The sequence below is a fragment of the Petaurus breviceps genome, unplaced genomic scaffold (genome assembly GCF_028583685.1).
Source record: "Petaurus breviceps papuanus isolate PSGF00001 unplaced genomic scaffold, PetGlider_PUasm1.0 90424, whole genome shotgun sequence".
Lineage (NCBI taxonomy): Eukaryota > Metazoa > Chordata > Mammalia > Diprotodontia > Petauridae > Petaurus > Petaurus breviceps.
In genome coordinates this window covers 977,265-994,276 of record NW_027187247.1, presented here as the reverse complement: position 1 = coordinate 994,276, position 17,012 = coordinate 977,265, and the positions used below count along the sequence as shown (strand labels likewise).

The window sequence follows — 17,012 nt, the reverse complement described above, 5'->3', positions numbered from 1 at the left end:
ATAAAGGATCCATTCTAAAATTATTATTTGGGTCTTGCTCATGTTAATCAAGTTACAGTACAGCACAGAGATTTGGAAATTGAGATGATGCCCAGCAATTGGGGAATAGCTGAACAAGTTATGGTATATGATTTCAATGGAATGCTATTGTAGTATAAGAAATCACAACAGGATGCTTTCAGAAAAAACCTGGGAAGACTTATATGAACTGATGCAATGTGAAGTCAGCAGAACCAAGAGAACATTTTACGTGGTAACAGGAATAATACGCAATGATCAATTGTGAATGACAGCTACTCTGATCAGTACAAGGATCCAGGGAAATTCCAAAAGACTCATGATGAAAAATGCTAGAGAAAGATCTGAAGGAATCTGAATGCAGATTAAAGCACATTTCTTTTAACTTTCTTTTTTTGCACTTTCTTTTTTTTTCCAACATGGCTAATATAGAAATATGTTTTGCAGGATTTCATATATATATATAATTGATATATTGCTGACCTCAATGTGTGTGTGGGAGGTTTGGGAGGGAGAAAATTCATAGCTCAAATTTTTAAAATTGAATGTTAAAAATAAATATTTTTTTGAAGGAAGAAAGCATATTTAGGAAGGGATATACACTGTATAATAAGGTCTTATAAGACCAAATTAAGTATGAGTTATTTTTGGATTATCTGCTGTTTTAGATTATTTAAGCCATTGTTCTCCTCTATTAGGATGATAATCAGGAGTTGACAATAGCATGTTTTTACTATGCATAATGACTCTTTCCTTCCTTTCTTTTCCCCTTCCTTTCTTCATTAATTCATTCATTCTAATCCAGTATTCAAATTAACACAGATTGCCTACATTTATTAAGGACCTAATAAATGCTTGTTGATTGATTAAAAAGATTAGGCCGAACCAAAGAGAGAGAAAAAACAAATGAGAATTCTAGTGAAATTTTATTGTAATATTTGTAGCTTCATTATTCTACCCTTACTCTTTCTTCCCATTCAGGTGACTGCTAAGTGCAGAAGATAGTTGGTGATATTTCTCAGGTTGATAAAATGTGCTGATAAATTTGTTTTTGAACTTATATTCAGGTATCTTGTAATTCCCATCTCCAGAGTTTACACATGCTGTCAAAAGTGCCAGTGCCAAGAAAGTTACCTCAGGTTAAAGGACATACTTTCTCCTTTTTTTTTTTTTTTTTTTTTTTTTTTGCCTTTTGAAGGGCGATTGGGATTAAGTAACTTGCCCAGGGTTACACAGCTAGTTTTTTTGTGTGGGTGTTAAGTGTCTGAGGCCAGAACTCGGGTCCTCCTGACTCTGGGCCAGTGCTTTACTCACTGCACCACCTGGCCACCCCAATACTTTTTCCTTTAAGCTGAGTCTATAATAGGATGCAGTTTCACTCCACTGTACAGTTGGTTGGTATCCATTTCCCCAGTTAGTTCCCTTGGGTTGGCACTACTGACTGAAAATGAGAGGAATGGGCTTGCTGCTCCTAAACCATTGACCTCCCTTCATCCTTCCTTCCTCCCCTCCCCTTCCAGGTAAACCACTGAGATGAGTCAGTGTGCTCCACCCTCATCCTCCTACCCATCCTTTATCTTTTTCTCTCTCTACCAAAAGGCCTGTAATTAGGAAACATTAGCAGGCTCAAAACAGCTTTCATACCTGAAACATCATCCATAATTGCACTCAGCACTGCTCTGCCATGGCTATTAATGTCACTTTTATGAAGTAATGAGGAACAAAACACCCGGAGGCACTTAAAACATTTTTTTTTAATACAATACAAGTCTTTGAGGAATGGGAGTATAAAATAACCTTCCTGGCATTCCCCTGACAGAGAATGTGATAGATAAAAGGCAGGGAGAGATCAGCAAGAGAGATCAGACAGAGAGACAGGTCCAATCTTCAGTGATGGAAAGATGGAGAGGTAGAGGTTTAAGATACAGACACAGAGACCAGATGTGACACTTATGTCAGTCAATAGACTGGTAGATGGATAACTATGGGAAGCAGGGGTACAGGTATGAGGACCAGATTTGCCCTGGATTCTTAAAAATCAGCATTATTCCAATGCGTATGGTCATTGTCTTGGTTGAGATTTAAAATGAGACTTTAGTTTCAACCATTTAACTGGGAGGTAAAATAGAATGTTAAGGAAGACCAAAGACAAAGACATAGAATGGATTAATTAATTTGTAGGCTAGGATGATATATTGGGAAGAAGAAATATGCATTGAGAGAGAGCGAGAGAGAGCGAGAGAGAGCGAGAGAGAGAGAGAGAGAGAGAGAGAGAGAGAGAGAGAGAGAGAGAGAGAGAGAGAGAGAGAGAGAGAGATTATGCCTTCATAGTTTGCTGCATGAAAGAACTTTGGGGAATGAGAGTAGTTTGCCAGAACTTTACTGCCTGACAAATTTATTTCTTTGCTCTTGGAAAAGGCTCATAGACTCATACATCAGTAGGGCAGGACATATTTCCTTTCATAGAATCTGGAAAGGACCTCTGGAGGTCATCTAATCTATCCTTTCTCTCCTGGAGGCAAGTTTAGATCCCTTCCTTGCTCCTGGGAAACAGGTGTCTCTTCTGTTTTTAAGAATTCCCATCAGGAAAGGTGGAGATTCCACAAAATATGTAGTAAGCTGTTTGAGTCTTTTAAAACTCCCTTAAACTAGTGTCTGAGCCTGAAATTGAACTTTCTGATTTCTCTCCTAAGCTAATGGCCAAATGGTCCCCCAGACAGTGAGACCAAGGATGCACTTGGATGTAAAGATTCAAGTTGCCTTTGAGTCTGTGGAAATGTGATTCCTGACACAGGCACCTAAAGAGAAATGAACTGAAATGGAAATAGCCTGTGAATGCCATTCTCACTCTCTAGATCTTTGTCAATGGACAATAGTCCCTGACTTAAGAGTGTCCTGGGAGCAGGGAGTGGGGAGGCAGGATTGAGAAGAAGGATAAACAAAGTTGAAGAAGATAACAGAGGATATGAAAGAAGCATTTAGAAAATGAGATTACATGGAAAAAGTCAGGATGGGCAATGATGAGACTGGGATTCCAAGTCAAGATGTGCTGAATGAGTAAAGGAGGAGGGTCTGGAACAGCTAGGTGGCATAGTGAATAGAGCTCCAGCCCTGGAGTCAGAAGGACCTGAGTTCAAATCCGGCCTCAGACACTTTACACTCACTAGCCGTGTGACCTTGGGCAAGTCACTTCACCCCAACTGCCCCTCCAAAAAAAAGAAACAGGGCTTCACCCAGAAAAGGTCTAAGGTCATTTCCAGCTCTAAATCTAGGGTCTCATGAATGATATTGTTTATGTCATTTCAGAGCTTATAGTGGGTAGTATAGAAGGAAATCTGGAGAATGGGAAAGGTATCAGAAATCTTGGGGACAAATAGTATTGTTGTCCCAAAAAGGACAAAAGATGGATTTGGGAAATGAAAAACACAGAGACTCATATAAATTCTCAACAAGATTCTGGAGCAGGTGTTCACAAGTACCTAAAAAAAAGAATATGGTTGCCAAACCAAGGTGGAATTAAGTCAAAAGGACGAATGATAATCAAGGAAAGAGGAAGTCAGTAACATAGGAATGTATGGGTATCAGGATAGTAAAGGGGTTAGAAGGCAGGCAATCAAATAGAAACCAAGAGGACCCACATACTAGAAGGTAGAGCAGAGGGCTGGGGAGGAAATCCATGTGACCAGTCAGCAACAAATTGATCAATAAGTGCTTATTAGGCACCTACTATATACTAGGCAGTAGGGATACAAATACAAAAAATTAATTAATCTTAACTCTCAAAGAGCACTTGAGAGTTGAAGAAGCATCCGTGAGAGGTCAAAGGGCCAATAGTCAGCAGCCAGAACATACCCAGGAATGGAGGTCAAAGACAAGGCAAGCAGAAGAGATTTCCAGGATAAATGCAAAGAAAAAAAAATTCCCTGTACAGAAGGTATTTTATGGTCCCAGCTTCAGCTGGCTTTATTTAATATGTACTTTATCTTTAATATTTGCTTAGCTGTGTTTTATGTTCCAATAGTATTTAAGCTCTTTGAGGGCAGGAGATTTTTTTTTTTTGGTCATTTTATATCAGAACCCAACAGTGCCTGCACATAATAAGTACTTAGCAAATGTGTGATATTTAATTTATTTCCCTCCACCAGCAGACATGGGTTCATTAAGAATAGTCCATTCCAGAATTAGCTCTTGAAGGACACTAAGAACTCAAAGGACTAAGCAAATTTTTGCATTAATAGAAGCTCCTGGTCCTTTTATTATTAAATAAGGTTACTAGAATGGGAGATGAGGGTTGTGCTATAAATTTAATGAATCCCAATTTTAGTGAAGCATTCCGGAGATTCTCTTGTGATTTTGTTGTAGATAAGATAGTGTAATGGCATTATGGTAATACAATTAGATATGTTTGTGACCAACTAGTTGAGTGAATATATCTGAAGATTCATTTCTGATGTATTTTCATCTAGAAAGAATATCTCTAATGAAGTGTTTCTGAACTTTGTCTTTGACCTTGTCTTGCTCAAAATTTTTATCAATGATTTGGATAAACAGAAAATAAGCTTATGAAATTTGCCAGTGATGGAACTTGGCAGGCTAGCTAATACATTGGGATGCCAGAATCAAGATTCAAAGTGATCTGAATAGGCTGGAAAGATGGGCTGCAACCAACAAGATGAAATTCAACAGGAATAAATGTAAGTTCCTCTATATGAGTTCATTAGACAAGTACAGGATAGAGGAGAGCTCACTTAGGAACAGCAGTTCACATGTGAACAATTTGGGGGTCTTAGTTGATCAAAAGCTTGATATGATATAATAGTATGATTAAGTGACTAAAAATTATAATTCTGTCAACTTTTTAGGATGCATTACTACAAGTATAGTGTCTATATCACAGAGAAGGGAGGTACTAGTGCCCTCAGTTTTGTTCAGTGATATTTAGAATATCAGGGGTGCCATCATTTAAAAAGGTATATTGACAAGCTAGTGTTCAGAAAAAAGAGATCAAGATCAATCAATTAATGAAGTATTAAGTGCCTAATATATGTTAGGTACTATGCAAAGTGCTAGGCATACGAAGATAAAAATGAAATAGTCTTTGCTTTCTACAAGCTTGCATTCTATAAGGGAGACAATATAGACATATATAGATATATAAAGACTATAAGGAACAGGTAGGTATAGTGGATAAAGCACGGGGCCTGCAGTCAGAAAGACCTGAGTTCAAATCTGGTTTTAGACCCTTTCTAGCTAGGTGAGTCTGTTGTGTTAACCTCTGTCTGCCACAGAGCCCTCTTATACAAAATGGGGTTGTTATCCCACCTCCCAGGGTGCTCAAGGTTGTCATGAGGACAAAATGAAATTTTTGTGAAGCACTTTTCAGATCTTAAAGCATTATGTAAATACTAGCTGTTATTAATAGATACAAAAATAAATACAAGGTTGTTTGGAGAGGGCAGTGGTATCTAGGAGATTAGGATAGTCTTCATGGAGAAGTTGAAACTTGCACTGAATTTTTAAGGAAGTAAGAGATTCTAAGAGGTAGAGGTGAGTAGGGAGTTTTCTCCAGGCACTGGGGATAGCCAATGATGAGGCATCTGAAAATGACTCTTCACAAGAAGTTAAAGGAATTGGGGATGTTTAAAGAGGAGATACCTAAATGACAGCTCTCTTCAAATATCTGATTGACTGTGATGTAAAAAAGAGATTAGACTTATTCTGTGTTGTTCCAGAGTCAAGAACTAGGATTAATGGGAAAGTTACTGAGGCATATTTCATCTCAATGGCAGATCAAATTTACTAACAATTGGAGCTGTCCAGCAATAGAACATTGCCTAAGGAAGTAGTGCTATCACTTTTACTGGGGGGATAGTCAAACAATAATAGTATCATCACTTTTTTAGGGATGCTCTTGTGTTGAGAAGGAGGTTGGATGAGATAAAATCTAATCCAGCTCTAAAATTCTTTGCTTCTATAATTGTTATGTCTTCTCTCCACCCCCTCCAATCAGACTTGTGATTTCTTTTTTTAAAACATTTATTTATTTACTTTTAGTTTACAACATTCAGTTCCACAATCCCTTGAGTTCCAAATTTTCTCCTCCTCCCACTCCTCCTGCCTTCCCCATCATGGTAGGGTGCAATTCAATACAGGTTCCACAAATGCCTTCATATTAAATATTAGTCAAGTTGTAAAGAAGAATTATAACCAATGGGGTGAATAATGAGAAAGAAGGAACAAAACAAAACAAAACACAAAAGAGAAACAGTAAGTAGTTTGCTTCAATCTGCATTCAGACTCTAGTTCTTTATCTGGATGTGGATATCCCTTTCCATCATGAGTCTTTTGGAGTTCTCTTCTAACTTTGCATTGCTGAGAGGAGCCCAGTCTATCCAAGTTAGCCGTCACAGATACGATGTGTCTGTAATTGTGTGCGATGTTCTCCTGGCTCTGCTCCCTTCACTTAAAATCGATTTAAAGTCTCTCCATGTTATTATGAAGTCTGTCTGCTCCTCGTTTCCTATAGCACGATAGCATTCCATTACATTCATATACCACAACTTGTTCAGCCATTCCCCAATTAATGGGTATCCCTCTGATTTCCAATTCTTTGCCACCACAAAAAGAGCTGCTATAAATATTTTTGTACATACAGCAGACATGATTTCATTGATACAGGGAATTCCTGGTAAGAAAAAGATGCAAATTGGCATCTACCATGAAACTTTAGTCTTTCAACTGGATAGTTGACTGGTACAATTAGAGGTTGAATAACTTACTGAGGATCACATAGATACCATGTATCAGAGGCAAGACTTGAACCTAGGTCTTCTTGATTCCCAGGTTGGGTCTCTACCCCCTATACTGCCACTCCCATCTCTTCTCACTAGCTGACTGGACCTCAAAACTTCATGACATGGATGAGACACATTGTCTGTTACAAGGAGTACCCACACCATCAATTAAAATTTGGGCACTTAGAGGATGTTCTGTGTTATTTCAAGACAGTCTCCATAAGGATAAGAATGATGGTATACCTAGCTGAGTCACAAAGCCAGGAGAAATAGTGGAGACATTGAGTGATACAACTGGAATCTAAAAATATCTCAGGAGGCTAGAACAATGGGTCAAATTTAATAAGATGAAATTTACTGACTTCAGTACTACCAGGAACAATGATTTCACAATCCTGGACACTTCCTCTCTGCTGACACAGATGGCAGCCCTTAAATGCCTTTGTATGTGGTGTCCTGATTTGCTTTGCCTGGAAAAAGAATCATCACTTAGTAACCAGCCCTCTGGTGATGAGCCTTTCTAAACTTGGCTCCACTGGTCTGATGATGATGATAATGATGATGATGAAGATGATGATGGCAATGATGATGACAGCAGCCAGTGCTTACATAGCCTTTAAAGTTTTCGAAACACTACTTCTGTTCTCTCATTTAATTCTCATAATAGACCTCAAGGCAGGTGCTATTATCATCCCCATTTTATAGATAAGGAAATTGAGGATGAGAGGGATTAAGTAACTTGCTAATGAGTTTCTGAGGGAGGGCTTGGACTTGTGTCTTTCTGATGGCAAGTTCTCACTGAACCACAACAAAAATATTCATTTCCCAAACCACTCCAGCTTGGTGGAACTGGCTGGTTGAAAACATCTTTAAGAATCCAGTTTTATTTCCATGCTAGGAGGCAGTATCAGAATATGACTTTAGTGGAGAAAGTGGAAATATAATAAGGATTATTATCAGGTCCTAAGCTTGGTTCAAAATATCAATTGCACAAATAACAGATGTGGGAAGCATGGCCAGGCAGCAGTTAAGCTTGATACAAATTGACTGTAGTATGGTATTCTACCCTCCTAATAAATAAAAAAAAAATAAAGGCCAGTGCATTTTGTGGATGGGACTTGCACCTGGGATTTCCTTGGTGTAGGGAACTCACTGAGGAAACTCCCAGGATATGTTCTGCATGAGCAGAACAGCAACTTCTCTGCATTTTCTAGGCATATAGTTTCCTGGTACACTTAGAGGTTAAGTGATTTGCTGTTAAGTCATTTAGCCAGACAGCTTGATGGAACAATGAAAAAGAACAGTATTTGTTCTTTTTTCTTTCTAGAGTCAAGGAGACATGAATTCAAATCCTGCCTTAGCTGCTTACTAGATGTATGACCTTGGGCAAGTTATTTAACTTATACTCCCAGTTTCTTCATCTATGAGATGGGGATAATAATAATACTTAACTCAGAGGGTTGTTGAGATTACCTATGCAAAAAACATTGGAATGGTATATAAATGCTTTGTTGTCATTCAGTCATCTCTGTCATGTCTGACTCTGACCTGATATGGGGTATTCTTTGCAAAGATACTAGAGTGATTTGCCATTTCCTTTTCCAGCTCATTTTACAGATGAGGAAACTAAGGCAAACAAATAAGTGACTTGTCTAGGGTCACACAGCTAGTGAGTGTCTGAGGCCAGATTTGAACTCAGGAAGATGTGTCTTCCTGACTCTAGGCCTGGCACTTTATCCATTGTGCCACGTGGATCTTCAAACGGTCATAACTTCCTGAAAATCAGATGGACAGGACCAATGGGCAGAAGTTTTGGAGAGTCAGACTTTGGTTTGTTATAAAGAAAAAAATTAAACCTGTTCAAGTGTGGAATTGATTGGCATAGGAGACTGTTGGTCTCAGACATTGGGGGTCTTTAAGCAAGTGTGCGATGATGACTTGATATTATAGAGAATATTCTTTGATGGGATTGAAGAACTTTGGAGGTCCTCTCTGAAAGAGTCTATGTCATAAAAAGATTGGTTGAAGCCTCCCTCTCATCCTCAATTTCCTTATCTATAAAATGGGGATGATAATAGCACCTGCCTTGAGGTCTATTATGAGAATTAAATGAGACAATAGAAGTAGTGTTTCGCAAACTTTAAAGGCTATATAACAAAAGAGAAAACTCAGTTTGAGGAGCGGAGGTGAGGTGAAATTTGATGTATTGAGAGTTGCCTTCAAGTATTGAAAGACTCATTTGGGAGAGGAATTAGACAATTATTTGTCTCCAGAGGAGAGAAAAAGGATCAATATGTAAAAGTTTCAAAGAGGTAAATTTAGCTTCAAGGCAGAAAAAAATTAATAATCAGAACTGTCCAAAAATGAAATGGACCTCATCAGAGGAATTTAATCAGAACCTTTTCATGTACATTATAAGTGAGAAATCCTTTTTGGGTATAGGTTAGATCAGATAGCCATAAGGTCCCTTGAAACACTAAAATTCTACAATTCCTATTCCTAAACCATCTATGAGATTTTGTCATACATTCATTGGGCTGTCAGTATATCAGGGATCTGTAATTTTGTTGGTTGAGCACAAACAGATGTAACCCAACTATAATTTAGTAGAGATGTCTTAGAGAGTTGTCTGAACCTCAGAGTTTGTAACTTTTGCAAAGTTACACAGCTAGTGTCAGATTCAGGTCTTCCTGACTCGAGTCTTTTATGTTATTCTTCCCCTCATTCACTAGATGATTTCAAAACCAACAACAAAAACTTGAAATGTCATTTTAAAGTTGCTTATTTTTTGGACTCAGAGCAGCTTAGGAGCAAAATTGTAACTAGTATTAGACAACTGGGACTTTGCCCCAGAGTGCCAAAATTTAAAGGATGATTATAGAACTTTTACTTCATCAAACAGAAACAAATGAAATGTTGGTCAAAAAATAATTAGTTAAAACAGGAAATTACCAGATGGTGAAACTGACATCCTCTGGCAGTTGCTCCTAGGATGAGCTCCTCCCCAGCCTATGTGTGTTCCTGTTTCCTACCCTAATGGCAGCCTCACCAGCATCAGCCTCATGATTTATTTCAAAAGCTCTGTCCAGGGAAATCAGTGAGTTTCTTGCCCTCCTGGAATTTTGTGTACAAAGTCTCTCCTCTGATACTTATTTTGTTGTGCTTTCCTTAGGTCCAAAGACCTATATTCAATAGTATTTGCCAATTACTATAGAATTATACTATACACAGCATTATATGTGCATCTTTTCTGAGAAGACTGGTTTCTAGTAAAGTTGTATTGCAGAATACTAGTGAGTTTATAAAATAAGGCAACCATGGAATTCTTCACCAGTTTAATAATTAAAATAGGAAGCCATGTCATCCACCAGGGAACCTAGCTCAAACAAACTTCATGGTCAGCAGATTCTGCCTTGCTTCCTGATCACAAGACCCTTTCTTGCCCATTGGCAAGTGGTATAAAACATCTACCTTGACAAGGGTTTGGCAGGTGGGAGTACCTGTTTATCTAAAGAGCAGAAGGTGTCAAGGAAAAGGATTAGAATCCAGGGAATGAGAAAGATGATAAATTTCAAAAATTAAAAAGTCTTCATATTTTTAATGCCCACAGAAAATGATAAAGGGCTTTATAAGAAGCTTTTAAGTATGAGGTTGGATGGTTTTTATTTTATTTCATGATAAAAAAGACAAAACTTCTTAAATGCCTTTCTGTGCATCCTCAGGGATTATAAACATTGATTACTTCTTCAACCAATCAAATTGTAACTCTCCATCAAGATATATTATAAAGATATATAACAAAGCCCGGGAGGCTGTAGGAAAGAGCTCACATCAAAAAGAATGAACTTCCACTAAATGTTTCCCCAAAGCTAGATTCCTGAGCCCAGTCCTGAGAAGCAGTTTCACCTGTTAACCTGAATCTCAGCATGGGGAAACCATCCTCATCGAGCTGTGAGAAGAGTTCTGTTTTTCTCTCAGTGGGGAGGGGGCCAGAAATTTGTGAACATAATAGTATTGAAGCCAAGTCTTTCTTGATGTGTGATTCTTCTATTTTCCCAATAGGAACTACCTTCCATGTAGCTTCTCTTTTATAGTTGATTAGTGTAGAATATTCTGTCAGTTAATTTCTTGGTTTCTATTTCCTTATTACTCTAATCCAGGGATTTTGAACTTTTATTTTTATTTTTGTTTGTTGTCTCATGGACCCCTTTAGGAATCTGGCAAAACCTATGGATCTCTTCCCAGAACAATTCTTTAAAGTATCCTATTTATTCATAATTGAAGGAAGTACCGAATTTTAGTTAAAGCTTAGTGAAAAATAAAGATGTAAGGATGTAATTTTTTAATCCAAATTCATGGACCTCTTGAAATGTATCCCAGATTAAGAACCCCTACTCTAATAAATATTCTCTTTGACTTTCCTGTCTAAAACACTCTTCCTTGGATACCACTCCTCTATGGATGCTGTTTTCCCATTAGAACATAAGCTCTTTGAAGGCAGGTTCTGTCTTGTTTGCTTCTATTTGTATCTCCAGAACTTAGCATAGTGCTTGTCACATAGTAAGTACTTCAGAAATGTTTTTGCTCTCTTCCTTCCTTCCTTCCTTCCTTCCTTCCTTCCTTCCTTCCTTCCTTCCTTCCTTCCTTCCTTCCTTCCTTCCTTCCTTCCTTCCTTCCTTCCTTCCTTCCTCCCTTCCTTCTTTCCTTCCTTCATTGAATCCCTTTATTCAATTTCTTATGTGCATATGCATAATGAGTTCTATAATTTGTTTCCTTTCATAATTTGAATTGGGTGTTCAGGAAGTTTTACAGAAAGTCTAGAGATATGAGAACCAAAAATGGTTGGGAAATTTGGCCCTATCTCATATTGCCTCTACTAAAAGTATTTGATTGTTTAATCATAATGATAATATATACATTGGGTAATAATAATAGCTGACATTTTAAAAATGCTTTAAGATCTTCATTGTACATGAATTGTTTCACTTCATCCTTACAACATCTATATGAGGTGGGTGCTATTATTGTCTCCATTTTAGAGAAAGGGAAACGGAGAGAGATTAAGTGGCTTGTTGAATATTATATATTTATTAATCTCCTAAGGCAGAATTTCATCTGAGGTTTTCCTGATTCCTAGCTCTCTATGCAGTCTATGCAGATTTTCTTCTTACTTAGCCTCTCTCTGCCTCAATTTATTCTCCTGTAAAACTTGAATTAACAATACATAAACGATATCATTGGTATGAAGTTCATATGAAATAACGAAGGAAAAGCACATTGCACATCTTAAAGTGCTGATATTATTATTCTCAAAATAATGGTTACTGGTAGTATTAAGGACATTTGCCAAGATTTACAGAATTAAGTTTTATCTATAGTATTAGGTTCTTGCAATATTTATAGCATTAGGTAGTGCCAAGAGGAAGTAGGACCAAGCATTTAAGGTCCCTTCCTACTCTAAATCCTATAATCCTATGTTCCCAAATTAAAGGTAGTAGTCCTAGTATTTATGGTATTAGATGGAAACCAGTGTGTTCTCACACCTTTTACGATCTTTTCGCACATCTACTCACCAGGACTGGTTGGGCTCATGATCTAACCATGAGAATTCCAGAGCAGAAATACCCCAGACCCTCAGGGGGAAAATCCCCATTAATCTCTCTCAGAGGTGATGCACGGTTCCTTAAATAAATAAGCCTGGGACAGTGCTGGGCATTGTAAGGAGAAGCCATGCACAGGGGCCTCTCTGAGTCCCTCCTTCGCCTTGTTCTTACATGATCGGTGCTGGGCAGCCGGGATGGACCACATTCAACTGACAGCTTAAGATAATCACATGTGTGAGGCAATGGGATAATGACAGCTGAATAGCCTGGCTACTGTTGCCATAGTGACCAGCCAAGCTCCTTTTCCTTCTTTTTTTGTTTTCTGGGCCTTGTTTTGTTGGGTTGGCTTGGGGAATGAGGTTCAGGAATGGAAAGGGGGAGGAAATAGGGAGGGGAGACAGGAGGAGGGACAGCCCATTATAGTCTCTTTAAATACCCCAGCTGGAAGCGTTTTAAATCTCAACAGAGACAGAGGAAAACAGTGTCCTAATCTCCAGTTCCCTGTGAATTATTTAAAGGGATCTTGTCAGAAGGATGAATTTGTCACTGTTACAGTGTCAACAGTGGCAGCAGCTGTCATAATGGCCACAGGACCCCGCTCCAGGCAGGAGCTGGTGCTACATGGTACCTTGTCCCAGCTTTGTAGAGAGCAAAGGAGAGGACGGGAGAGGATGGGATAACCACCAAAGGGAAGGGGGAGAAACAGGACCTTTTTTTCTCCCTGTGCAGGCCCAATACAATTTTTCCTTTGTGCCTAGCTTTTTCAGATATGTCCATGAGACTGACCTGCTGGTAGGAAGGCACTGTGGTACATTAAGAAAAACAAAACAAAACAAACACTGCTTCTAGAGGCAGATGACCAGACTTCAAATTTTGCCTCTCATCTTTTTTAACTGTATGCATAATACTGGGCAAATAACTGCCTCAGTTTCCTTATCTAGTAGCTAAGTGGCGTTATGCATAAGAGTGCTGCAGTCAGAAAGACCTGAGTTTAAATGCTGTCTCATACACTTACTAGTTATGTGACCCTGGGCAAGTGGCTTAAGTACTCCCCAGCCTCAGTTTCCTCATTTGTAAGATGGAGATAATAATAGCAGCAACATCACAGATTTATTTGGAGGATCAAATGAGATAGCATATATACAATGCTTTGTAAACCATATATACATATACACGTATGTGTGTGAATAAAAATTAGCTATTGTTATTATGCATATGCTAGACTTGGTGGCCTTTGAGGTCCCTTCAAATTCTATATCTATTATCTTTACCTTTAAACCAAATCATTGGCTTTCACTGGATACCCACTAAAAGCCCCCAGCCCCAGGCTCCATTGTTTAGGTTTCAAAGGTTTAGAATGAATGTATAAATAGCAATTGTTTTCTGTTCTGGCCTAAAACATTGAGAGTTTTCCCTATCCAGATTTATATTTTTGTACAAATTAGGGCATATTTTGTCTCCATTCTTACCTAGCCCATAGTCACTGAATGGGTGTTACCTCAGATAAACTGAGATCTGGGAAAGACCTAATTTAGAAAAGTCAAGGTCATTGGTTTTGTCCTGGCCATAGCTAGCATCTTGACCTTGGTCTTGCCACTGGACTTAGTGACTCTGGAGAAGAGAATGAGGCTGATGACTGTGCAACTCTGCTTCACTTAATTCCAATTCTTGGGCAAGTCAAGACATCATTCCATGATTTCCTTGGTCCTCTTTGAAAGTAAAAGACAACAACATTTGCCAGACAGACCTTACTAGCTAGATTCACATGAGGAACTCTGCCCTCTGTTTAAACACAGAGTCCATCTTTTCCCTCTGTTTATTTTTTCTCTAAGACTTTTGTAGAATGGTGGCCCTATGGGTAATGACTGTGAAATTTCTGTATTTTTTTTAAAGCAATTGCCCCCACCCCATACTACCAAAAAGAAAAGAAAAGAAGGAATCTATAGAATTAGTAGAATTCAAGCCACTCAGTAGAATGTAAGCATCTAAATGGCAAGGACTTTCATTTTTATTTTTGTATCTATAATGCCACATAATAACAGCAATTATTTATATACTTTTGCCTCTTGTTAGCTCTGTGATTTTGAACAAGCCATCTCATTGGGCTTAGGGAGATGGAAATAAGAATTGAAATAGAATCTGTAGTCGTAGGATACTATAGATAATGGTTTTAGTTCTCAAACAGAAATTTGGAAGGAAATAATTAACTAATTGGCTCATATAAACAGAAACTGAATGGGCATCATGGGGGTAGTGAACAAATAGGGAGGGAGTGATTTTTTTTTTCATGTTTGGACATAAGGGTACTCATTGTTTTACTTTTAATAATTCAAGAAGGTCTTTATTGAAGAGGTGGGATTTTAAAAGCAATCTTTCATGCAACTAAATAAAATTTAGAGCTTTGAAAAGCAATACATCTCATTGGTACAATATCTATATATGTAAATACATATAGAGAGACTATATGTATATATCTTCACAAATGTATACAAATTTATATATGTATGCATACACTCACATGTGTGCAGGCACACGGATACATATATATATTCACAATCTCAAAGGCTGTTGTAAGGGTCTCTTTCCATATTGGTAGGAGTTGATGTCCCATGCTTGTGTGAAGAGTGGGGCAGAGTTGGCAAAAGCAGGAGAAAGGAGAAATGTTCAGTCTTTTCCAAGTCTCCTTTGAGTTTTGAGTAGCTTCAGGCCCTGTAGTATGTCAGGGAGCTTCTGACTTCCAATTTTGAGAAAGAAGATGGAAGATGCCAACCCCACTTCAGGTTGCTGAAGAAAAAGACTCAGGGGGAAAACTGACATGAAATGAGCTGGCAGTCTCTGTCATGTCCCTGTCCCTTGTTATATACTTCAGGGACCTTCCTCTTTGGTGAAATCTAGGACTTTCTGTTTTGGTTGAGCTGAGTTACTTCATTCCAAATGGGAGAGTGCCTTCATTGTGTATTATCTTGTATGTATTTTCATATGTATACTTTCTCTGATTTCTATTTGGCTATTGAATTGGATAAATGGGTTTCTTTGTTGTTTTCTATGTATGTTCATTGTGGAACTGGTATTCAGTGGGAAAGGAGTCAAGCTTTGGATACAAAGCTTAGCTGGGGTGCTGCTTCACCTCATTAATGAACAATGATCAGAAGTTAGACTGAACCCGAAAATCATACCCCCAACATTAATAATATTTAAAGGAGCTAGATCTAATTCAAGCCTGGTTCCCTCTCCTTTTCTGAGTAGGGAAGAGTATCCAAGCCTTTGCACTCCTTTACCTCCTAGAGGAATTAAAATTTCCTTGGAAAAGAGTGGAGGAGACTGAAGATGTCTCTTCTGCCTGCCTTGCAAAACCCCCCAATGCCACGCCCTTGCAACATGTGGAATATATATGTGTGTGTATACATTCACAAATGTATATACACATAAACTCCCCTATTGTATTGGCCCAATAGCTTAGGCTACAAACGATGAAGTTAGATTTCTTTGAAGAAAAAATGTATATACTTACATAAAAAAACCCTGTCATATATACTTGTATTTAAATCTACATATCTCATAATACTGATTATAGGTCACATTTAATTTTTATACAAGTCAGATTAGAAGAAAATTGTAGCCTATTTTTATGTCAATGTGGTGTGTAATTAATTTGATTAATCTAAATTGTCCCAGGTGACCTTATAGCCTTGTAGTAAATTAATCACTTTGGGAGGTATATGGATTCTCTTGGCTCTTTAGAGTCTAGTTTAGCAAATCACTGCTAATTTAACATCATATAATTTAGAACTGGAAAGGACATTTGGGGTCATTTAGTTCAACCCTTCCCCATCTCCCACCCCACCCTTATTTTATTGGTTAGAAATAAATCTAGAAAAGTTAATTGACTTAACCCATAGTCACATAGATGGTAAGAATCAGAGCTGAGATTTGAACTCAGGTCTAAATTTTAAGCCCACAGTCATCATATTGTCTCTCTTATGCATTAAATGACATCTGTAGTGGTTTATAGACATCTATATGACTGTGTCTATGTCTATACATATATCATCTAGGGGCCGCTAGTTGTGGCAGTAGCTAGAGTACTAGGCTTAGAGTCAGGAAGGTCTTAGTATTTGGTATTTGATTATCTGAGACACTTACTAGCTGTGTGATCCTGGGCAAGTCACTTGACCCCTATTTGTCTCAGTTCCTCATCTGTAAAATGGAGACACACTGGAGAAGGAAATGGCAAACCATTCCACTACCTTTGCCAAGAAAACCCCATGGACGAGTTCATGGGGTCATGAAGAAACAGACATGACTGAACAACTAACACTATATCATCTATACGTACACCCATACCAATACTATACGTCCATCTGTTTCATCTCTTTCCATGTCTCTCCCTATCATATTTATGGCCAAGGCAATGACTATATCTATATCTGTTGTTATAGCTATAGCAAAACCTCGATCTATGGCTATAGTCAGGGGTGTGCCGGAATCAGCTTGAACTGGTTTGGGAGGGCTGATTGTTGAATTTTCAATGTGAGCTTTTATACCTTGGAAACTGATAAATGGTGCAAATTAAGGCTTGATTTAGTATTTCTTCATT

The 17,012-nt window shown here is 38.1% G+C and overlaps 1 protein-coding gene and 1 long non-coding RNA gene across 6 annotated transcripts in view; one reads left to right on the top strand and one right to left on the bottom strand.

Moving 5' to 3' along the window:
- LOC138177507 (uncharacterized) overlaps positions 1-1,205 on the bottom strand; it is a 133,569-nt gene extending 132,364 nt beyond the window's left edge. The window contains exon 1 of the long non-coding RNA XR_011172520.1: positions 1,172-1,205. This is a non-coding gene — a long non-coding RNA (uncharacterized lncRNA). The remainder of the gene's footprint in view (positions 1-1,171) is intronic.
- The window catches only part of EPHB1 (EPH receptor B1), a 763,406-nt gene that overhangs the window by 257,639 nt on the left and 488,755 nt on the right, over positions 1-17,012 (top strand). The window lies entirely within an intron of this gene.